This window comes from Lagopus leucura, unplaced genomic scaffold (genome assembly GCF_019238085.1).
Source record: "Lagopus leucura isolate 7727_CA_CO unplaced genomic scaffold, USGS_WTPT01 Super-Scaffold_100157, whole genome shotgun sequence".
NCBI lineage: Eukaryota > Metazoa > Chordata > Aves > Galliformes > Phasianidae > Lagopus > Lagopus leucura.
In genome coordinates, this window is record NW_024962334.1 from 10166573 (window position 1) to 10191375 (window position 24803).

A 24803-nucleotide genomic window follows, 5' to 3' on the forward strand; every position below is an offset into this window, starting at 1 on the left:
AGCCATGCACTTTTTAATGCACCCTAGGATGCCACTGGCCTTCAGGGCCATGGAGGCACGCTCCGTTGGCCAACCTGAAAACCGAGGTCCTTCTCTGCAGAGCTCATAATGCTAATAATGTGGTATCAAACATGCAGAAAGCCACATACTAATATCATGTTTCTAAAAAATCACATTCCACTCTATGGAATGGTATATGCAAAATCCAAAGCCAAAAGTGAACAACAGAAAGAGACATTCCAGGGCTGAGCAAACTGAAAGAAATCTACTGGTGACAGAGTGCCTCAGGAATGTGTACTCTACAGTGCATATATACCTCACTGGGAAAGCTGGGGAGAAATCTTCCCCAAAGTTCTCAAGCAAGGCCAGTACTTAACAAACATATTTTTGGCATAAAATGGCAGTGAGGCAGTGATTATTTCATTCTTTACTCTCTAGCAGTCAATACATAGGTGGTACACAGCATGTGCTTAGATATCTATCATATAAAATTCCCCTCCTATTACCACTTTTCTTCACTAAATAAAAGGGAAGATCTTTCTCAAATTGAGTCTGATTCCAGCAACTCACTCTCCTTTAAATTAAGAAAGCATAAATACACTTCACTAGTTCACAAATGGAACTAGCTTCTCATAACACAGCTCTCCTACTTAAACCTTTTATGCAGTATGTCCTGCTATATTTCCTTACAGCTGTATACATATGTAAATATTTTTTTTCTTTTTTAAACATACTCATCCTTCCCAAGACAATTCAGGCATTTGAACTGAACCAAAAATAATTGACCTTTTCTCCTGTCTTCTCACAGTCTAAAATGAATCTTTTCCTTCCTTCCCTGAAGCCCTTCTAAACGTTCCCAAAGGAACCCCTGTTAGCCAAGGCAGCAAGAAAGGGAACTTTGACATGGGCTTTAAAGGGGGCAGCTTGGGGACCCCTCTTCTTGCTTTAGAAGATCTAAACTGTCCTGTGGTTTATGGATAGTACTCCTAGAAAATTCTATTTTTTTTCCTTATCTTTGTGAAGATCTCAGGTTTGAAGTTGGTGAAGCAAGCATGCAAGTATAGGGTATTATGTAAGGGTATTATGTGACTTATCCTAGAGCAGTCAGTCCGAATCTTAATAGTGACAGGCTATACAGAATCTAACTGAAAGCATATACATACATGATTTGTGGAGAGGAAGGACCAAGAAGTACTGAGGTACCTGGAATTCCAGGTGCAATTAACAGTTCATCTGCTTAGCATCTACTGAAAAAAATGTACCCTACTTCATAAAAAGCTCAATTTCTAAAGGCCTAGGTCCTAGGCTGGTTTGTTTCTGTACTGATCAGAAAAAAGAAGAATGTGTTGGAAACCTACATATAGCAAAAGGAAGAACCAGCACAATAGTTTAGAGTTTAGAATAAAAGCTTAGCCAACAGGCTTCTGAATTTCATGTTGTAAATTGGCAAATGTCTGACTTGAATGATATTTGAAAGTAAAAAGACACTCAGAAAATGGATTCTGGAAAATTATTCTTGGTTTAGGCTTTCTCTGCTTATATATCAAAGGATACTCTTCCTAGCAGCTGCATGTCAATCTGTTCTTTCTGCTTTTTACATGCCCTAAGAAATATTTTAGGATTGAATTATCTGTCAGTTTGGATAGCCTGGATCTCTAGTGCAGATGATATGCAGCCACTTTAAAGACATCAAGCAGAGAAGATTGCACACATTATGAATGGATGATCAAAAAAGTGTGCCTAGAGAATGAGACAGAGCAGTATTTGCAGTCTTATTTTTTATTTCAGAACCTGAGGATGTGTCTAACCAGGAGTGCCCATAGCCAGATGTATCATCATCTTACAAAAAAGAGCTGCAGAAACACAAAAAATATGAGACAGACAATGCTCACGAATACAAAAGCTTTTGTATGAAGTTCTTACTTGAAAAGTTGTGAACTGTTCAGAGTAGTCAGAAGAGAGACACAGAGTGAAATAAAAGACAGTACAAAAGAGGGTACAGCAAAGAAAGGGTGAGCCTTCCTTGCTTTTACTCCATGCAGGGGAAAAACCACGTCACGGGATATCTGAAAGACAGGAAAGAAGTAATTTTTTGAGTTTTCTTTTGAATAAAATAGGAAGTAATTAAAATGTGGAATTTTTTGCCACAGGTCATCTCAGAGGTCAAATGCTAATCAGATGCACAAAAAGACTGGACACACAGGCATATAATGGGGACATTCATGAGAAATGGTAAGGGCTGGGACACAACAGTGTATGCTGCAGGGCATAAGTCCTTAATCAACTCTAAGGAATTAGAAACCAGGCTATTATAAGCAGTTATCCTGGCAGACAGAGAAATAATGACAATTTATTTATAATACTTTTGACCCAAAATACAGGGGAAGGATATAAGCACAGCAGAAAATCTGAATAGAATTAGTAAAAATAGAAATGAATCAAATATGATGACTTAAGAATACAAAAACGGAACTTTCTTTTTAAGGAAAGAAAAGAGCTGAAATAAGTTCATCATCCAGAAAGAATGATTTTGAGGTTAAGCCCAGGCAGGTGCAAATATGAGGGGGCAGAAAAAATGTAACAAATTAGCAAGTGGAATAGAAAAAAGCTTTGTAATTACATAGAGGGTGTAAACAGAACTGCAGCATATTGAAGAAATGAATTATGTTTTTTATTAAAACAAAAATTACAAGTGAACCAAGTTATGGAGCAGATGCAATATTGACTGCTTGAAAGTTTTATTAGCACAAGATCTTCACTGAGGGATTCAGTTTGCCTCATTCATTTGCTATTTGTACTTTCTCATTCTGAGCCTTGATGTGGTTCAATTCTTGCACAGGCAGAAGGTAACAGAGAAACAATCCTTTCCCAGCAGCACTGAAACTTATTGATAGGAAAGGCTGATGAAACTTGAATTACGTTTTTGTGCACAGAAACAGTCACTCAACAGGGTTGTTAACATTATACCTTTTAACCTTATCCACTAAATTCTCAAAGAGGGAAGTCAAGAAGAGAAAACTGGACACAGATTTTCTTTCTCACAAGGCAAATGTAATGAACAGATTCCAACTGCAAAGTATGCAGTGCTATTAGTCTGAACTCTGCATATACTGATGGACAATCTGTTGATTGCTGTTGTGCACTTTTTCATTATCCCAGCATGGCTTCAGACGTGTCCATTAGCAGGGTCCACAGCCAGGCATGGTTACAGCTGTCCTGCAGCTACAATATAGGTTGGTTGGGGCCCTAAGGGCCCCAGCCCAATCCTGTGTGAACAGGGCAAGAGGACTCACCGAGTCTTCTCATCTCTATGTCCATGGCCATCACAAGGAACTGACTGAGCAGAACAGGCACAGTGTCTCCCAACTTCCATCAGCTTCCAACAATCTGCAGATCAATAATTTCTTGCACCAGAGATGGTACCATAGATGTAACAGCCCAGATGATTTTTCCTTGCATAAATTGATGTAATTCCTCTAGAAGTCCTTATACACACTTGGTACCCACAACATGTGCAGTGAATTACACTACTTAGCTTTCCTCCATATCTCTTTTTTTTTTTTAACGAATCAATTGTTCCTTGAAAAAGCAAATATACATGTACATTTGTGCAGATAAATGACTGCTGAATTCTTATGAGAGATTGAGAACAGGCCTTGATCTGGTACTGCTATAGAGTATCAGTTGATTTGAACACTTTGCTACTACCACACATGCAAATATCACATTTCAGACTCAGAGATAAAATAAAAGGATTCTTGGAAAGAAATGATACAGTTCTCTTTGTTTTCGTAAAATCTGGCAGCCAAAATGCTGAGCAGATAAAAGCAAAAGTAAAGGGCATAATGTAAGTAGAAACGTTATTGCGAAGATATACCACCAGGGACTAAACAAGGGCAGTCATAGAGTCAGCACCATTTATCACCACAAAAAGACTCAGCACTCCTATTGCAATCTTCTGTTTCTATGGGAAAGTTATTCTGTTAGCTTTCTACTCATTATGATAAATATGACAAAATGATTATGCACAAATACTCTTTCCAAACATAATTATGCTCTCATGATAAAGGAACACAATTTGTCAGTCAGAAAATATTTAAGGTATGGTTGGAATGAAATTATCTTATTGATAATGCACTTGGGTTACTTAGTGCAGCATATAACTGGGAAATGCTCAGTCACTCTATGCACTACACAGAAAATTTGAGAAGTAATGCTGCAGTACTGGACAGATAACTATATCAAGAGAGTATCATTTAGTGCTGGTACCAAAATGCAGGCACATTTTCCCGTTTTTCTGCAATGGGAATGTTCTCATGTGGGATTACAATACTGTGCCCTTATACCTCTGTCACATTACCTTTTGAAGAGCAGGAAAACTTGCCCCATCCTTGAATATTTTTTCTTTGGACAGAATGCATTAGATTGACAGAGTAGTTTTCAAACTCAGCTTTCTGGTGAGCTTGCTGCCAAAGCTAGCTGGGCGGATGTGCTGTAGGACCCAGTTTAAGGCTTAGCTTGCAGCATTCTTCCAGCCCATCCTTTAGTTTCTCCAAGAAACTTCAAGGTAATGCAGTCCCCACTGTCTTGGAAGTGAAGTCACTCTTTTCCCCAATAGCCATCAGCTCATGCCAGTGGTGCTCTACTGGCTTTGAAATAGTTATGAATGAGGAAATTTCCATTCTCCTCATGCCTCCACATTCTCTTGTTTTCTCTTATTAAGCAGGTTTCTCATGGAGTTAATGCTGTCCTAACCATAGTTAAAAAGGCATCTCACCTTCCCATGTTTTTTCTGTTTAGAGCCTATCTTCAGCAGCTGGATCACTGTATCGTACCATGGATGCTTACAGTGCATGTGTAAGACATAACACTGCTCTCCTTCTGTTCATTTTTCCAGGGCATCCCATGAAATAACATGATGACATTACCCTGTGATTTACTAATGTTCCTTTTTGCTTCTCATATCTCTCCACTGCAGAGTGCAGTAAGCTAACCTTCTGCTCTGTTGTCTCAATGCAATTTCCCTTATCACCTCATGGGAGCTAAGTCCATATCTTCTTCATAAGCCTTTGATTCTGCTTTAAATAACAATCTTCAGATTGACATTACAAAAAGTGCACTGTGCTCCCTGCTGTCAATACAATTTGGTTCAGTAAATAGATGTATTACGATACTCGTAGTAGAAAATTATTAACAGTGCAAGAAAACAACATTTGCCTAAACTCTCAATTGTCCACCTGAAGGGAGCCTGAATATCAGAAACATCTGTATTTATTTTTATACTGTATCATAATTTGAGTCAAAAGTACTGTTATTTCATTCTGTTGATTAAATGGGCACGCAGAGTGCCTGTTAATGGAAATTAAATAATGCACTGTTTGAGAGAGGACAAGGTTGCTGAGATAGAAATAAGTACTTCTGGTGAAAAGGAAAACAGCCCTTAATATCCATGTCTGTGTGCCAGGTAGAGTATTCATGTGTAATTTACCTGATGCATTTGCAAGGAGTTCTCACAAGACAAGGCAGCTGGAAACACAGACCAAATCTCAGCTAAGGGTGAGGCGTTCTTTAAGACCCAGTACCCAGTCAGTCTGTTACAGCCACTACGAAGCAGTGCACACTGGTAAATAACCACACTGTAATCACAAAATGGTTGCATTAATCCAAAACTGCAGTGTTCTAATGCTCTAATAAATAGTTGTAAGTTGCATCCATTATCAAACATTTAAAATAAATTATTCAAAATACCTGGTATTAAATTATAGGATGTGCTTAATTCCATCTTTTGGCTACTTGCTCTCAATGTAAAATTATGTCATGTATTTAGTCTGGTGATGAATGTATATGCAGAGGTAACACAGACGAAGTACATTTATATGAATAAGTTTTACTGTATGCAGTTTCCACAAAAAAGACCAAAAACAAAGTCTTGCCTCCATTCTTAGATTCATCTATGATGGATCTGAAGGAACACCAGAAGGCAAAATAGGCATTCCACAAAAGCACTGCATATGCTGCACCTTTTCTGCTTCTACAGCTGACATTACAGCACCATTGTATAACCACAGTACTGAATCTCAAAAATATCATGAAAGTTGAAACAAGGGATATCAGAGGACAATTTCCAGTGATACGAATCCAAAGTACCTTCAATGAGGTCATGCCAGGGTTCACACTGGGATACTATAAAATGCCATTTATTAATGGGGCCACATGTGCAAAAAAGACACTGTTACCACTGTGTTACAACTGTATTACCACTGTCAAGGTCACAAAACACTCATAAAATCATCACTTATAATTCTAGTCTTTTTTCCAGTCAAGAAGCAGTGCTCAAAACTGAAGTGTTGCTGTCCTTAGTTCTAAAATGGCTGTAGTGAACAAAAACTGGTAATGCTCACATACTCTTTCATAGAATCATAGAATTGTAGAACCATAGAACAATAGAGGGGCTTGTGTTGGAAGGGACCTCAAGGATCACCAAGTTCCAACATCCCTGCCACAGGCATGGTTGCCAGCCACAGATCGAGTACTCAGTGAGATGGCCCATGGCCCCATCCAATTTGGCCTTGACAGCCTCCAGGGATGGAACATTCACAGCCTCTCTGGGCAGCCTGTTTCAGCATCTCACCACTCTCTCAGTAAAAACCTTCCTCTTGACATCTAATTTAAATCTCCCCTCCTTTCATTTAAAACCATTCCCCCTTGTCCCATCAATATTTCCACATATAAAAAGTTGTTTTCCTCATCTTTATAAGCTGTTCTTAAATATTGGAGGGCCTCTATGGTGTCTCCCCACTGCCTTCTCTTTTCCAGGCTGAACAAGCCCAGTTCCTTCAGCCTGTCTTCACAGGAGAGGTGCTCCAGCCCTCCGATCATCTCTGTGGTCCTCCTCTGGGCCCTCTGCAAAAGCTCAACATCTTTCCTGAGTTGGGGGCCCCAGACTTAGATGCAGTACTCCACGTGGGGCCCCACAAGGGCAGAATAGAGGGGAACAATCACCTCCTTTTCAGCCAAAGGACAATTTGAATTCTAAATTTTCTGACTAGCTTAAAGCCTTAAACTTCTACTAGATAACACAAGCGACAGGTTGAGCAAATCAGTTTTAGTATGCATCACAGCAAGTTCCACTGAGAGCTTTATCAGCTGCTTATAAATGCCTGAGGAGAAGGCTGATACAAACAACTACGCAGAAAGATTAAATATATTCCCCACGCTGACATTCATATTGACTCAGAGCTCACAAAAACCTCACGAAGTATTAGCTGCAAAGCAGAACCCATCCAGTCCGCTCTTTAAACAGATTATGTGTCATTCTGTCAGTCAGGTCCTTTCATCAGAAATAAAACAGGTAAAAGTAAGTGAGAACGTACAGACAATTCCCTTGCCTCAAAATTTGCTGCTTTTACAATCGCTACAAATAACAACTACAGGAAAAGTCACAGAAAGAACAATATGTGGATGAATGGGCTGCAGACTGCAGCAATGAACATTTGTGTTTGTCCTGGTAGCTTATTATACTGCATGCCAAAGGAGCAGAGGAACACAGAAGAAGGTCTCATATTCCCACTCTTACTAGTCAGCAGTAAATGGTGCAAGTAGGACTCCTGGTAACATCTATTTGCAAACACATACATATCAGCCAAAAAGTAAATGGATAGAAAGGCTCTGTAGAACTTACCCATTTCAGTGCTTCTTAAGCTTTTTTTTACCACTTGCTCATCACATCTTAGATGACACATGTGCTGAACAATTAAAAACAAACAAACAAAAAAAAAACTATTAGCAGAACATGGAGCCAAATATAAGTAAAGAAGTGAATAAAAATAATGGTCAGTGAATATAAACAGGATGTCTCCATATATGAGAAGAAGGTATGGCAAAATCTGATATATTTTTCTCTTCTTAAAGTTTGGCTTTTTCTTCCAATAAAAAAAGTCTGAGAAGCAATGGTATGGCCTATTGTTCTGACCTAAACTTTATGTTGGTCATATTTGCTCTGATCACAAAGGGTTCCACTGATGGACATTCTGCATCTTCCACAAGCAATGCTCAAAGCAAGCTAGTGCTCTGCTGACAAGTAATCTGTTGGTCAGAGTGTGGCTCCTGTGATTCACTCATTTAGATTCATAAGAAAATGAAATAAAAGAATATAAAAACCATGTATGTTTCACACACTCACTCTTCTCTGCAGAACTTTAATTTGTAGAGAGGAATTAACAAAGAATAATTAAAATCTAAACATTAAAGAATGAAACATTGAAAATCAATGGTCCTTAAGACAGTATCAATGACCTCACTCAACCCTGTTCTGAAAGTCAACGGAAAAATTGTGGTACTAGAAAGCTAAATCACTCAGGGACTAGCATTTGTTTATGCTATGGCATTATGAGATACTATGATACGATCCTTTCACATTTGCAACTTTTGGATCGGATCTTTATTTATCCACAAGGAACTGAAAGGAATTTTTGCAGTGTTATTCTGGTATCTTTCTGTAGATAACAGAGAAAAATGACTTTACAGCTGCACAGCTGGCTAAACCTGTTCAGAAAAGGCTTGGTGTGGGAGGAGGAGTAACGCTGCACCTCAGGAATTAGGGATCACATGCTCCTGTTATTGGCACATGAAAACGTGAAGAAAAATATTACAAAATCTTCCTTCAACTCTTACGAGTGAGCCAACATGTCCATCTGGTATGCCAGGCTCACATAAGGATACGTGTGCTGCAGTTAGGCGCTGCCGTGAAGTGCAAACTAAGGTGTGGTATGTAGGCGGTAGGCACTGTCAGCAAAAAAGCAATTTGCTCCACGGTAGTACTGTTCCTTGGGAAATCTTTAACAAGGTAGCAAAAGCAGCAGAAACGGTCATCTCTAGAACCAATTTTGTGCTACGAAACCAAATCCCTTACACTCCAGAGAATACAGCCAATCCTGTCTGATTACCCGACAGCGTCCGTCACCTTTTTTTACTGACTTGTCAAAATCAGCAGTGACGTTCTTGTGTAGAGCCTGGGATGGGACAAGGTCAGTGGAGATTCCTCATCCTGGAATTCATTTTTCCTTCCTGTCCAACACAGTCCTGGTGCTTTGACTGGAGCAGTCTGTGAAAGACAGATTATATCAGCATGGTTTCAAAATACATTTGCTTGTTGTGTGCACATGAATATGAATTAATAATACTTAAAAGCGCTTCAGTGCTAGTGGAATCTAAAACTGGTAAGCAAACGTTACACATGCAGTGATTCTCTGCAGGGAGCTAAGGACATTCTCTCTTCCTTTTATATCAAAAAGCACGGTAATTTTCTATCAGTTTAGCTTGCTGGACATGAGATGAAAGATAATAAAACAGCTAGTAATTAAATATGGTTAGGAGGCAAATTACTGAATATAAAAAATATTTTTTTAAATAATCCTCTGAAACAAGGCTTGTCATGTTGAACTAAAGGCTGACCTTCATGCTGTCTAACCTTCGTTTGTGAACCTCAGTAATAAAAAAAAAATTCCTTCTTAAGCAAACATGCTAATGTCCTCAATGCTGATTAATTATAGAGAAGATTCTCTCAAGCATCAGATTATTTTGTTATCTGAAATTGTTCTTTGGCATATTTCTGTGTAAAGGTAACCAAGAACACAATATGGTGCAGATGCCTCCTTGTTACCTTAAGTAGTAACTCCAGAAATTAGCACTACATTGTAAGGAAGACTGTAGCACAATTACCTAAGTTATGGACAAAATGAAAAGAATTTCTATTTTCAAGATCATGCAGCTTCTAATGACCATTTTAAATTATTCCTTATTCTACATGAGAAATGTCTAGCCTACAGAATTATCACATTAGCCTTACACTGTGCGATAATTAGAAGCTCAGTGCAACAGCCCCAAAAAGAAAAGAACTTCTTCCAACATATATTCTTCAGAGGATCGTTTGAAGAATTTGTATGGCAAACTGACCTTGTGCAATGCATTGATATTTTTCAAATACACTGGTATTTTTCAGTCTGATGCAGTCAGTGTGTAACCTTCTTACTCTTGGAAAATGTCTTACCTAAAATCAAAGTAACTATTCAGAGCAATGTCATAAAATCCAAACCATGTGTCAATTCAAACAACTACTGCTACAGTACAAACCTTTCAACCCGGATTTTTTTTAACCAGGGCATCTCCCTGGATGCTAATTTAGCGCAATTATACTTAATGATAGTGAGACTACTTAGCAGAGATGCATTCATTCAGTGACACAGGGAGATTAGTATTAGCAAGCTTTTAAATCAGCATGAAATGCCAAACTTCACTTCCATCATGTACAGAGATTCCAGCATTAATAAGGAAATAAATGCCAAAGAAAAATGAAATGCTGTGAGTAATCTCCTTACTGCCATATTTCTTTCTTTGTTGGTACTTTATGCCACAGTGATTCTTTTCAGAAACTTCTTTGCCTCTCCTTATCAGGATAGCTGTTTAATTGCCTTGGCTGTCTACCAGTTCAGAGCATTCTACTGAATTAATGTTGAGATTTGCTGAGCTTTACCCACACAGATGAGCAGATGTGGCATTCCTGCAGGACTTTCAATAAGAAAAACAAAGCTCATGCATTGAAGAGTACAGGTTAAAGCACTGAAGGAGATGCCTTGCAGATATTATTAATTCCTTAATGTACCAGACTATCTGTCTTTTCAATTTTTAATCACTGCTACAAATCACTATTGGAAGAAATTTCTGTCTCATTTATGTGAAGTGATTATCTCTGTATAAGAAGGATGTGAGAATTAAGGTATAGAAAATAAGAAAATAATTTAAAAATAATTAAAAAGTCCAAAATAAACAAGAAGTGGCTAAGTCATTATTAAAAATGCACAGAAAGTAGGCTAGCTTTTTTTTTTTTAACCAGCAGTATAACATCAATTCAAATTACTCTGGGAATAAGGGCACAAACTCAATTTCCATTTATCCCTGCAGGTTATCTTTGTGCCACATAAACAGAGGAAGAGATGTCTACTGGAAGAAAGAAAGAAGAATAAATTACTTCTAGAAAAGAACTAATGAACAGTTCATTAGTATCCTTTCTTTCAGCAACCTATGCTGAAACCTTTCAAGACCTAAGCAAAGCCTGGCTGTTCCTGTAGAGATTTCTGGGGTGTGCAAGAACAGGATGGTCCTCTTTGCAAGGTCTGTGCCTGAACACAATTCCTTTTCTGCTGAGTTTTGTACCTGCTGCAGCAATCCCCTTTATTCCCCACTTGCCCGTTCTCAAATCAGAGCACTGTGCTGCTCACTCTTGACTTGGATGTACTCAACTGGCCCAGGACAACATTTCACAAAAGGGATCTTAGTAGTAAGGCTTTCTTGCAGAAAAATCATTACTAGTGACATTTCCAGTTTGGTTTATTTCAGATAATGTGAAGGAATGGAAGGAAGAGGTACAGCACCTAGGTTTTGTTTTGTGCTTCATGAACCTCAGAGTTTTCCCCTGTTATGGTATGTTTTACATGTTCCTTTTCTCACTGACTAAACTCTTCCAATGACAATATGGAATTTCCTTCCTCCGCAGGAATTTCCTTCCTTCCTCCTGTCTTTTGGAGCAAACATGTAGGCCCATTTCTCAATTGCTCAGTGCAGCTCTTACAGGACCACTTCCTTACTCAGATAATGGCCTCAGCTTGCTGGCTAAATCATAGCAAGAAGTTTTTAAATTAAGTTGAGGATAGAACCAAGCTTGTGCTATAAAGACAGATTTCTGTGTGATACTTTCTGCAGTGGATGAGAGAGTTATTCTCTACTCCACTCTCCAATCACTGAGGAACCAGCTGTGTTTGTTAAGCTGTTTGTTATATTCCCTTGTTTCTTCACAGCTTCTTTTAGGACCTGTGTTCTGCTGGATTGCTCCCAAGAAGAAATATACACCTTGGCACGTCAGTTCCAGAAGCTGTAAAAGTGTAATGAACTGAACAGAAAACAGCACTTGAGTAAAAACACAAATTCCAGCCTTCTTTCCTCTCCATTTCCACACCAGACCTAAACTCCCTGCAAAGCACACACAGGTCTTATCTCTGGAAAAGAGTCCTAAAGATTCAAATATTACACAGCTTCCCCACTTGTCTGTACCATCTTCCTTTCACTGCATTGTCAGTGTCCTGCTGCCCTTCTCACCACTCCCTCCACAAACATCAATGTCTTCTTCTATGAAGAAGCAAGAGTCTCCCTGCACACGGCCTCTCAACTAGAAGATGCTGCAATCACAAATTCCTAAACTTGTTTTTATATATACATAACCTGCCCTTGCTAGTTTTGACAGGCAAAAGAAACTAATCCAAAAACAATACTGAAAACTTGGCCACACTCAATGTGTACGATGTAATGACTTACAAAAATGGTGTGTGTTACTCAAATTGTGTTTCAGAATAGTTACAGCATCCAAATGCCACAGAGAAGTTCCCAGACTTTCCTCCCTCTTACAAAATTATGAAAAATATCTTGTAAAGTAGGAAGGCAGGTGTACAAAAGACAAGTATGAAATCTGAATATAAACTATGTAGGATCTCCCGAGTATTTTCTTTATCTCAGCTTCTAAAATTCCTAACAAGCTGTTAATAATGTAAAGAATTTCAAACGGTGAACAAAGTGCGTGTTGCTTGCAGAAAGAAAAAGTGATTTATTATTTATAAGAAGATCTAGCACATAAGTACTGGATGTCAATTCCCTGCTAGTTCAGGCCCTACTGACAGGTTGCTGGGAGTACACATCATTTTTCTCCCCCAGTCTGATTTGATTTCATTCATCTTCATTTGATTTCATTCATAATTGACAAATCCATTTACTTTTTGTATTTGCAATAAAATACTGTGCAAACAAAATTTGGGAATACATACATGCAGAAAATCCTGTATCAACATGGACTGGCTGCCAGATTTGGAACTGATTCACTGATTAGTTTGAGAGTGATTAATTTAAATCTCTGATTTAAAAACAGATTTGTGAAATGAGAACTGGCAGTATAAATAGGACTTCAGGCAGCTAAAATTTTTCCTTCTGCAGACTCCGTTCTGTAAAGTACAATGGTGCAATATAAGGTGAGGATGTTGAGGTGATAAATTTTTTAGCCCTTCTCACAATGAAAAATGACGATTGTTAACATATTTTCTGAGGAAAAAGTGACCAAAGCCCAGTGTTTTAACTCAGGGGAACAGGAAGAGATGGGCAAATAGGGTCCAACAGATACATTTTTTACATACCTACATTTGGAAGTTCAGCATGCTGCATGTATACTATTTCTAGTCAGGACACAACAAGCTAAATTGCATTTTGGGTTCAGAAAATAAAATAACTCCCTGTGGAGAATTCAGTGGTTTGTGGGTTTAAGTGCATCTTGACTAGAGGCTTGTCCCAGCATTGTAATGTCACACCTGGCACCTACCCTCTCCATACACCTCTGTCCAGTAAGCATGCAAAACCCATAGGAAACCTGTAGTCCAGGCCCTGCCATGGCTTCCCAGGCCGGCACATTGCTCTGATTGCTTTGCAATTCTCCAGGAACAGTATAGGAGGGAGCCTACATAACAAACACACTAATAACAAAATATGAGGACTACAACTAGAAGCGATTCTTGATACTATGGTTTGTTTTGAAAGAAAACCACCCTAGGAAAACTTTTTTCTTTTTTTTTTAATTAGGATTACAGCTGCATATTTCCCCTTGAACAGAATAAACACACATCCTCTTGCATCTTTGAACTGTTCCAATGTTGGTTGTTTGCCTTGGGATACTGCCCTCTGATTCTGCTTCCTTTCTCAAAGTCAAAATCATGGGAGTAAATTAATGGAAGCTCTCCTTGTTTTAATTTATGTACATATATTATCACATCTATGGCCATTTTCTAGTTGACCCTTTCATCCATTTACATCTGGCCAGACATGATGGAAGCTGCCAGTTTTTCATAGAAAATGATAAACAGCCAACTGCAAAATATGTGTTTGTTTTTTTTTCTACTTTCCTTTTCCTTTCAAAAAAAAGCAAAAAACTGTAGGTGAAATTCAACACGCATGTAATTGTCTGCTAAGACCAAGGATCCTGTGTTGCCCAGGCAAATTGCCCAGATATTTGGAAGGTGCACAGTTGGTGATTGATCTTCTCCTTGGTGAGCTTATTTTGTGAAGTACTCTTGCAGCCCCGAGAAAATTCCATTCTAGTATTTCTTAGGGACATATGCAATGTGAATAACAGTACAAATCTGTTGTATTGCTCTGTCTTTCTAGGTAAGAGAAGACAATTGCCTCCTTTTCTTATTCAGTATTACAGGCTGCCTACAAAAGTGAAAAAATAAACATACCAAGTAGCAATCATGATTTAGAAGAGATTTCTCTTGTTTTACAAAAGTCAGGTGACACAGAGCTGACATAAACTGATTAACACTGTCTTAGATTAGGATCAAATTAACAACTGAAGGGAGAAATCCTACAGACCTCATAATTAGTCCCTCCTCAGCAACTCCACTTTGATTTGGAGTGAGTTGAACCCTGCTGGTATGTAGAATCAGGAAGAATGGCTTCTGACTCCTTACTGCTTTCTGCCTAGGGAAAAAAAAATGTGATGTTAATACTTGACTAACAGGCACATATAATGGTCCAGTTTTGCTGGGCTTATTCCCTGCTCTTCAAAGACACAAAAAGCACAATTTTTTGTTTCTTAAAAAAAAAAAAAGAGAGAGAGAGAGAGAGAGAAAAGAACAAGAAATTGTTTTGCAAAAACTTCTTCATTTTTTGAAATAAGCTCATGGCAATCTGTCTTCATTTAAACTGTAAGGGAACTGGCTTGGGTCCTGGAATAGATTCTGGTTCCTTTTAAAACAGGGAAATAGTTCCTAAACACACTGAGCTGCTTTTTGGAATTTATGAAGCAGAACGCAAAACTAAGAGCTGGCAACACTTGATGGTAATGAGGCAGTTCTTACATGAGACTCCATTACAGGATCAGCTAACGATGTTTTCCAGCAGCTGGAAAATGGAATCATCTCCAGCCTGGGAATGAAAAATCTGTCTTCAAAATTATCTGCTTTGTACTCCAATGTACAATTAGTTTAAAATGGAAGCATAGCAGAATTATGCTTTTTATTGAAGGAAAAAAATATGTTTTCTTTGTACATTGCTGCTATGCCAGCTGAGCCGTAGCACATGGTGGAAAACGGGTCTAGTCTGTGCTTTGCTCCATGTTTTGAAATAGCCAATTCTGCTCTTGTACACGGCGAAAACTGTCCTTGTTTTTAAAGAGCACAAGGATGGAGATTGTGCCTCACTCTCTGGTGCAAAGAAGACGCTTTTCTTTTGCCTTCTGACTCGTGCTGGGCCCTCCCTGCCTTTGCAGACACCCGTTCCATTTCCCTCTTGCTCTTGCATGACTGGTTCTGTGGTATTTCCTTACAAAGGCACATTTGTTATCTGATGTAAATCCCCCAATGGTACTTCCTACTGTAATTTTGCCATCAGATGGTTTCACAACTAAAGCATGGCCTATGAGGAGCTGTAAGACTTTTTCCTATCTCAGAGTTGGAGCGCGGTTGCCAACACTAACCATTTGCTGCATGCTAGAGCTGTGATTCCTACCCACCACCTCACTCTCGTTCTTCTTTCACTACTCAGATTCTGACCAAAGTCAGCTGTGATAATACTGTTTTTCAGTCAGTGTATTGGTCAGGCAGTGGATACATATATTAGCAGAATCTCTAAATGGTTCAGGGCTGCACTATGCAAACACCATCACTCCAGAACATGCAAGTCCTGTAGGAAGCGTTTTCCTCCTAGGTTGCTTTCTGTTGCTCTTCAAAGTATTATTATCCAAAGACGTTACGCGAACTATTTCACTCCACTTGATATTCCCAAATTTAAAAGAGACATAGATTAATTAAAAGCAACCAAGTGACAGCAAAACAGATTGGCATCCTACATGGCCTTTTTAAAGAATACAGAGAGCCACTGACCACAACCCTCTGCTTGTGATCATCCAACCAATTCTTTATCCACCAAACAGTCCAGCCTTCAAATCCATATCATGTAGAGATAAGGATGTGGTGTGGACCTGTGCCAAATGCCTTTCACAAGTCTAAGTAGCTGACGTCAGTTGCCCATCCTTTGTCCACCAACACCATCACTCCATCATAGAAGAGCACCAGATTAGTCAGAAAAGATTTGCCCTTGCCGAAGTCAGGCTGGCTGTCATGGACTATCTTCTCATCTTGTATGTATCTTCATATAGCTTCCAGGAGGACCTGTTCCACGATCTTCTCAGATATATGGATGAGTCTTCCAAGCCGTTAGCTCCCCAGGTCTTCCTTTCTCCCTTTCTTAAAAATAGGAGCAATGTTTCCCTTTTTTCAGTCACTGGGGACTTCGTCTGTCAGTCATGACCTTTCAAATATGATGGAGAGTAGCTTGGCAACCACATCAACCAGTTCCTTCAGGACCCTGGGTTACATGTCATCCAGATCCATAGACTTGTACATGTTCATCCTTAGAAGGTCTCAGAGTTGCTCTTTTCTTACAGTGGGAAGGATTTTCTGCCCCAAAATCCTGCCTAGAGGTTCATGAACTGACTGCCAGTGAAGATTGAGGTAAAGAATTTACTGGGTACTTCAACCCTCTCCATGTTTGTTGAAGCCAGTTCTTCTTTCTCATTTATGAGAAGGGATATACTCTTATTTGCCTGTCTCTGCTGACCAATGTACTTGTAGAACCCCCTCTGGCTATTTTCACATCTCTTTTCAAGTTCAATTGCATGTGCACCTTGTCTTTCCTGATCTCATCTCTGCAAAGCTGGACAGCATCCCTGTATTCTTCCCAGGCCAACCATTCACCATTCCTGCTTCCACTGCCTGTACATTTCCTTCTTCTCCCTTGGTTTAACCAGAAGGTCCTTGTTCCTGTTGATTTCCTGCCTTCTCTGCTTGATTTCTTGTCTGGGGACAGAGAGCTCTTGTGCTCTCAGACTGGAAGAGCTACCAGTTCTGTTCCATTCCTATGTCCTTAAGGAGAGTTTCCCAGGGGATCTCATCCAGAATTCCTTAAACGTCTGTAAGTTCACTTTCCTGAAATTCAGGATCCCGACTGCTCCTCGACAGATCCTTATTTCTCGAGATCACAAACTCAGTCCGAGCGTAGTTGCTGCAGCCCAGAGCGCCATCTACAGGCTCCCCTTGATCAGGTGGCCTATAGCAGACCCTGACCACTAGGTGTCCTTTATTGGTCTGGTTCTTAATTTTAATCCACGAACTCTCAACCTGTTCATGGCTTTTTTTTTTTTAAAGGCAGCTCTTCACAATGTAAACACTTCTTAACATAGAGGGCAACACCCCGCCTCTGCTGCCCTGCCCATCCCTTCTAAAAAGTTTGTAAACCTCAGTCATAATATTCCAGTTGTGTGATTCATCCTGCCATGTTTCTGTGATAGCAATTAGGTCATAGTTTTCTAATTACACCATGGTTTCCATCTCCTCCTGCTTATCTTCCATGCTGCATGCACTGGTGTAGAGGCACTTCAGCTGGATTATGAGCTGTGACACCTTCTAAGAGGAGTGCTCCCAAATTCCTCTGAGACAAATCTGAGGTTTCCCCCTGCTGCTTCCCAAAGTGATGGTGTTCCTTAGCTCTTCTCCATCACTCAGAATTACATCCCTCTCCCCCACTGAATCTAGTTTAAATCTCTGCTAATCAGTCCAGCCAACTTGCTGCCAGAACATTCCTGCCCATCCAGGTCATTTGCAGCCCATCCAACACTAACATGCCTGGCTTATCAAAAGTGCATCCAGGATCATCGCAGCCAAAACCCCAAGTGTGACACCAGTCACACAGCTATTCCTTCAACTGATCTGTTCTCTCCCTCTACCCAGGTCCCAGTCACCAGCTGGGAGGATCAAGAAGAACAATATCTGTACTCCTGGTCCCTTCAACATCCTGCCAAGGGAAACAGTCTCTTTCAATATTTTTTAATTTCCTCATTGCAGCCTCCTGTGACCTAACTTGAAAAAGTAGGAGTGGATAGTAGTCCTCTGGCTTTATCAGAACTGGTAATCTCTTCTCGATTTCTCTCCTCTCCAGTTATGCCTTATGCAGGGCGCAAATAGGAGGGAGGCTACAGAAAACAGGAAATCGTGAGGGGTGTGGGGAGAGCAGAGGTGAACTGCAGCCAGCAAGGATTATGAAAAGAAGTACCTCTTTAAGATGGAGCTGCATGTACTTTCTTGCTGAGGCTAGTGAATACTAGCAGCCTTACTGAAGTCAATAGATAAGCAAGCTGGGCAAAGCAAGCAGTGAGTCAAAGCCAGTTGTTGGCTTTGTATGAGTATGCTGTCATACTCTTACTTGCCATTTTAAAAACACAAGTTAGGAATTTCTAATGCTAGAGTACTCTGTAAGCTAGACAATAAGCACGCTTTCTTAAAGCAGGTGAGCTGGGAAGGCAGAGGTCAAAGAAACTTGAAAATACTTGACTGGAAATAGTGTTGAGGAGTCACAACGCTGGTAGACTGCTGAACCAAGATATGACTTGCTTCAGCTGGAAAATATAAAATGCTGGCAGGAAAAGAAGCAAGTATGTCAGCTGCAAAGGCCAATCTGAGAGCAAGAAACAGATCGCTGAAGGAAGATACCCACGTAAGTCAGGCAACTATTTATTATGGTTTATAGTAAAACTTGGGCCAAAGCCCCAAACACTTTAAAATATACTAGGTGAACACTACAAGTGTGAATGAAAATGCAGCTGTAGCTTCAGCATAATTTTATAGCAACTTAAAATTATATTACTTTAAAGAGTGACTAGCACTTGGAATTTCAGAGACAAGCAAAGTAAGGGGCAGTAAGCTCTGAATCACAAAACAAAGAAAGAAAATCTCTTCCAACAAACCAGTAACACTAACTTTCTTGGTGATCACACAAATGTTTTTGCTATTCAGATACAGAGGCTGCAGTTCTTGGTCTATGTGTCGACCAGAACATATTGGGTTTGCAGCAAGCTGCTGGCTGAATTTTAGCCCCCATCTACTAGAATTCAAACAGTTGTTAGCAGCCATTTCATATCATGTTTCACAGCTCAGAGAGAAGGAAAGAAAAAAAAAAAAAGACTTCCTGGTGTTTGCAAATAGAGTGATATGGCTGAAAGACTGGGTATGCTTTTCTGTGCTGGAGAAGATCTGATTTAACACTCTTGGACCCAATTTTACCTTCATTATAGCCAACTGACAACTTGCCAGAGAATTCAGTGAGCAGAAATCAGATCTCTTACTAGGAGCAGACAGAAAAAGAATAAGCTGCTACATGTGAGAATATAATTTACCCAGCATGTTAAAAAGAAGTGAATTTCCAGGAGTTCTATTATATAAGGGGTTCTTTAAAAACATTGGAGTGGAGAATTAGGATGCATACATGACAGTGCATCAATACAAGTAAAGCTAAGTGCTCAGGAAAGTTGCAAAATCTTTGGTGAACAGCCTCACACTGGTGGATGTATTGGAGGTGGTTTTCTTGAACCAGCAGAGAGAAAAGAACAAGGGAGAAGAGCCTGAAAATGGAAGAAGGCAAGTAGGAAAATAAATATTTCCAAAAATGAATGCACTGTTATTTTAAGATCCCGTTATCACCAGCTTAATTATAGCTGGATTTATTAGAGAGGGCTCTCTCAAGAGCAGTAGCATTTTGCCTTGCTCTTTCTTACTCTCTGACTGCTCCCAGAAGCAGCAGCTATGTTGCAGTTCTTGAAGTACCTGCTCATAAGAACAAAGCCTGCAGGGAAGCCTGGTGTTTTTATTTTCACCTGCTTTGTGTGCAAGGAGCAAAGCTTTGGTTTATTACCTGCCTCCTACAGCTCCTTAAAAGCTGAGGAGCTTTTCTTTTTATTTGTATAGTTACAGTAGCTATGGCAGCTGCACATTTATTAGGTGCAGCATACTCCAAAAATCAGGCTGGGTAACTACATTGAGTGGAAGGTGAAGATATGCACAAATGTCTATCCAAAAAAGCCAACAATCTGTTTACTGAGAGCAGGTAATGGAGAAGCTAATAAAAAGTAGAAACTGCCTTGTGTTTTGCCTGAAAGCAAGATGATAGACCAACAACTCTGATATTGCACCTGTAAACACAGTTTATGCATACGTCTAACTGATATTTCTCGCCATCCCAGACATCTGATTATATCTCATTCACCACAGACAGGCCCAACGATTCAACAATTTTCTTCTCAAAACTGAATAACCAAAAGCTTTGGCAATATTAGTTGTCATAGGCAGGCTAGAATTTAGAGCTAAATATAATGGGTGATGCAGGGAAACTTCAAACAAAAAAAAAACTCTAGGACTGGATTTCCCTGAACTTTCAGTGTTTTGGTGAGGAAGGGTAAGAGTGGAGGAGAAAGGGCACTGTTTGGTGTCACAGCATAAACATCACTGCTTCTGTCTGCATCAGGAGGTAGACATTAAAGGAATAAGATGCAATAATTTTTAGTGAACTAAAGTCACAACTCAGGAACTAAACCCACAACCCATCTGCAGAGCAGACTGTATGCTCTTGTTCTCACTCTTTCCTCATGAAGACACATCCAGTATCACAGTGGTTGCTCTGGCACATGGTTCTGGAGACTTTCTTCAGACTACCTGCTCTCAAAGAGCTCACACTCATGTGATCTCCCTTAGAAGGAAATCCTTTTAAATTGATGCAGATTTCACAGCAATCAGGACGTTTGGGTTTTTTTGTTTTCTGTCTTTTGTTTTCTCTTGGAAATGTGTTCATCCCCTCATTCTGTTCTATCCTTTGCCTCTAAAATTCCAGCGAAGGGCAATTTAGTAAGCACATGCATTTACAACAGTCAGCCTTATGGTACCTGAAGCTTGAACAAACCCTTCTGTTGTCTTGTAAAATTATTATCTGCTGAGACATAAAAGACATAAACCTGTGGGCTATGGGAAGATGGGAAGTCAAAATCCTGGAAATGGTAAGCTACAGATTTTTATGGTAGGTCTTTGTTTTCCATAAAATCTATCTATAAAAACAAACTTCCAGAACTGCTGAATTAGATCTTCCCCAATTCGAATCACTTAAAAAAATAAAAATAAATAAAAAAAGAAACTCAGCTTCCAGCAAAGCCCTGCTTGCTGCACGAGTCCTGGAAATACTTAATATTTTAGACAGCTCTTTGCTAGATGGGAATGCCTGAGCCATGGGGCATCTCGAGGCGTTGGCATCCTCTAAGAGCAGCAAGGCAGAGGAAGCACTGCCACCCAGTGGCTGCCGAAGGCAAATCGCTGGTGGACCGACCTGCAGACTTCACTTCTTTGAGATCTGCGGTACAAAGCTGTCCGCAGCAGGACCAGAAAGCCTGCACTCTGGTAATAGGAGAAGGGCAAAAAACTGCAGCACGCCACATGTTCAGTCCTTTTCCTTGTTATCCTGACAAGAGAACAGGTTGTACCCAGATCCTGCAAACACAAGGAATGGACATCAACAATTACCTATGCCACACTAATCAATATTCCGGAGAAAAAGTAAAACTGCTTGAATTGTACAGAATGTGTAAGAGCTACATCCACAAAACTGCTCATCACTGAAAAACACAGGGAACTGCAGAGATGCAGTGAGGACATGATAGCCAGCACCACGTTCTTAGTGTTGCATGTTGCATACTGGCTGGGTTACTCAGACATCCACCTTGATGTTTCTGAGTACACGGTGTGGGAGTGCATCTACTGCAGCTAGAACAGAATGTGTAGGTGACTGAAATAAAATTTGTTTAAAATAAACATAACTTTCCTCTTCCATACTGATTCACACTGCATTTTGTGGAATTAATTTTGTACATGGCTGTTTTGAAAGAAGCATTCAGGTGCAAGCGATTCGCATTCAGAAACAATCACCACAAGACTACACAACAAATACTTCATGGCCATACTTCATAGCCTGGGAATTTCAAGCAATCCTGCTTTGGGTGCTCATAAAGAAAGTACACTTTAAAGCATTTCTTAGCTCAGACTTTCTCCCATTTAAATGCCTGGGATCACTGTTAAATTGCGGGCAGAGAGGTTAGTCTAAATCAGCAAAGCAGGCTGTCAGAAGATTTGATAGAGCAGAAGGGTGTTGCAGAAGGTTTAAAAACACTTATACAACTAATCAGGGGTGAGACGCACAAATCTTGAGTCACTCCCAAGTTAATAATAAGAAAAGTGCCATACAGATAAAGTCAACTGATAAACTAACACACATATTCAAAGGCAAATACACATATATCCAAAACACTCAAAGAACCATTGCAGTGAAAATCTTCCAGGCCATCTGCAGTTTGAATTTGAGTTTCAAAGCTTTGTTTTGACTCCAAGATTCTTGAGTGAAATGTTGCTGAATCTGTTTTTTCTTCCAGAGAAGTTTTGGTTTCATACAACATAAATGCCTCCAAGCAATGGAATTTATTAACTTGAGCCTTTTATCCATAGGAAAATTAGGATAATATGCATTACATTAGGCATTCCTGGCCAGTTCAATGCTGGCCATGAAGATGTTCCTCTCTGGTCGTCTCAGGCTTTGACCACACTGCCTCTGGCATCTCTTCACAATAGAGATGGGCGCTCAGCCATGGGAAGGAGCACAAGCACTCATGCACTCTGTTTAGGGAGGTGTAGGCTCTTAAGTTGTTAGCAGCAAGGTGTTTCCTGTCCGAACAGCATGTGAGGTGCATCAGCAGGAGGGGCTGCCAATGGAAATTTTCTGATTATCCAGTCACTAACTTTTAAGAAAATGCCCAGCTTGCCATTAGCCTGAAAATGAGACTTCCAAGGGCCATTTGGGGGGCAAATGGGCAAGCTACAGCTCTAGAAGGGAACCGTGGCTGAGTACTGATCTGATACCAGCAGGTTTTGTTCTTCTCACTCCCCTAACACTAGTCCTAGCTCTACCACAGCCCTGGAACTGAACTGAGATTGCTGCTGAGCTCCAGCAGCAGCCTGCAGGTGGGATTCCTCCCAGCAGGAAGCCTTCCTACCACAATCCCAAGCACTCTGGGGACAACCTGATTAAGTGACTTCACACATGGCTGGTGGAAATCACGTATTTGAGTAAGTTACTATCATACTTTTACCAGTGTAGGGAACCAAATTTCATTTCTCTAGTAATGTGAGTGTTAGAGAGCGATGAAACAACACAGAATCATAGAATATCCCAACTTGGGAGGGCCCTCCAATGAGGACAATTGAGTCCAGCCTCCAGCTCCACACAGGACCACCCAAAATCCAAACCCAATGTCTGAGAGCACAGTCCAAATGCTCCTTGAACTCCAGCACTTGGGGCTGTGCCCTGGGCAGGCTGTTCCATGCCCACCGCTCTCTGGCACAGACCCTGCCCCTCACCCCCAGCTGTGCCTTCCCCTGGCACAGCTCCCTTCTCTTGTGTCTGGTCGCTGTCACACAGAGCAGAGCTCAGCGCTGCCACTCTGCTCCCTGTGAGGAGCTGGAGCTGCAGAGGCCATGAGGTCTCCCCTCAGCTCCTCTGCTCTGCACTGAGCAAACACATGGAGCGCAGTCATGCCCGACAGGTCTTCCCCTCTGGACCCTTTGCCATTTTGTAGCCATCCTTTGGACACTCTCTAACAGTTTATGCTCCTTTTTGTACTGAGGCACACAGTACTTAAGGTGAGGCTGCACCAGTGTGATGTAGAGTAAGATACTCCCTTTTCTTTCCCAGCTGACAGGCAATGCATGGGAAATGCAGAGACCAAGGAAAGTAGGGCAATATTCTGCTCAGGGCTTCTCCTTGTTCTCAAGAATTTTCAGATTAAACAATACAAAAATGCCCTTTTTTTTTTTTTTTTTTTTTTAATTATTTTTTTTCCCCCACTGACTTGCTATGGAAGACCTTCTTCTTATACCACAGGTACACAAAATCCCACTAGAACAGACCAAGTAGGGAAGTCATCTAGCCAGGCTCTTCACACGTACCCAATGCTGAGCATGGGGGGAATGCAGCATGGCAGCCACGCTGCCCTTCACACAGCCAAGAGGATGTCCTGGCTGATGCATCTAAAGCCAGTTCTACTGACACATCTGATCTCCCATTAGCATTTCTTGACCCTAGCAGTTTACACTTCCTCGGTACTGAGCCCATAAAAGCAGATATCCCATGCCTCCACCAATGCTGAGCACAAGGAAGGTCTGCTGTGCCTGTTGCAGACACACAGTGTCAGCATTGGGGCCTGCTCTGTTTAATGTTTTTATTGATCTGGACAAGAGGATTGAGTGTACCCTCAGTAAGTTTGCAGACGACACCAGTTTGGAAGAAGTGTTGATCTGCCTGAGGGTAGAAAGGTCCAGTGGGATGAAATTCAACAAAACAAAGTGCTGGGTCCTGCACACTGGTCACAGCAACCCCAGGCAATGCTACAGGCCTGGGTCAGAGTGGCTGGAAAGCTGTAGGATCTGGGGTGTTAGTGAGCAGATAGCTGCACATAAGCCAGCAGTGTGCACAGGTGGCCAAGAAGGCCTACAGCATCCTGGCTTACTTACCAGAAATAGTGCAGCCACAGGAGCAGGGAGGTGATCGTCCCTCTGTTCTCCGCACTGCTGAGTGCTGTGCTGTTTTGAGCCCTCGCTGCAAGAAAGACATTGAGGCCCTGGAGTGCATTCAGAGAAGGGTAGCAAAGCTGTGAGGGGTCTGAAGCACGAATTTTACGGGGAGCGGCTGAGGGAGCTGGGATTGTTCGGTCTGGAGAAGAGGAGGCTCAGGGGCGACATGATCGCTCTTTATAGCTGCCTGAAAGGAGGCTGTGGTGAGGTGGGGGTCGGCTT

At 40.7% G+C, this 24803-nt stretch overlaps 1 long non-coding RNA gene across 2 annotated transcripts; it reads right to left on the reverse strand.

Moving 5' to 3' along the window:
• Nucleotides 1-1861: 1861 nt before the first annotated feature.
• On the reverse strand, nucleotides 1862-24556 carry LOC122189788. Of its 2 annotated transcripts, XR_006181969.1 has the most exons (7): nucleotides 24522-24556; nucleotides 14461-14568; nucleotides 9955-10048; nucleotides 8977-9103; nucleotides 7682-7745; nucleotides 5489-5636; nucleotides 1862-2066 (listed from the first exon to the last, which is right to left on the reverse strand). It is a non-coding gene; the product is annotated as an uncharacterized LOC122189788 (long non-coding RNA). The 2 variants fall into 2 exon arrangements; XR_006181968.1 differs by lacking the exon at nucleotides 9955-10048.
• Nucleotides 24557-24803: the final 247 nt, after the last annotated feature.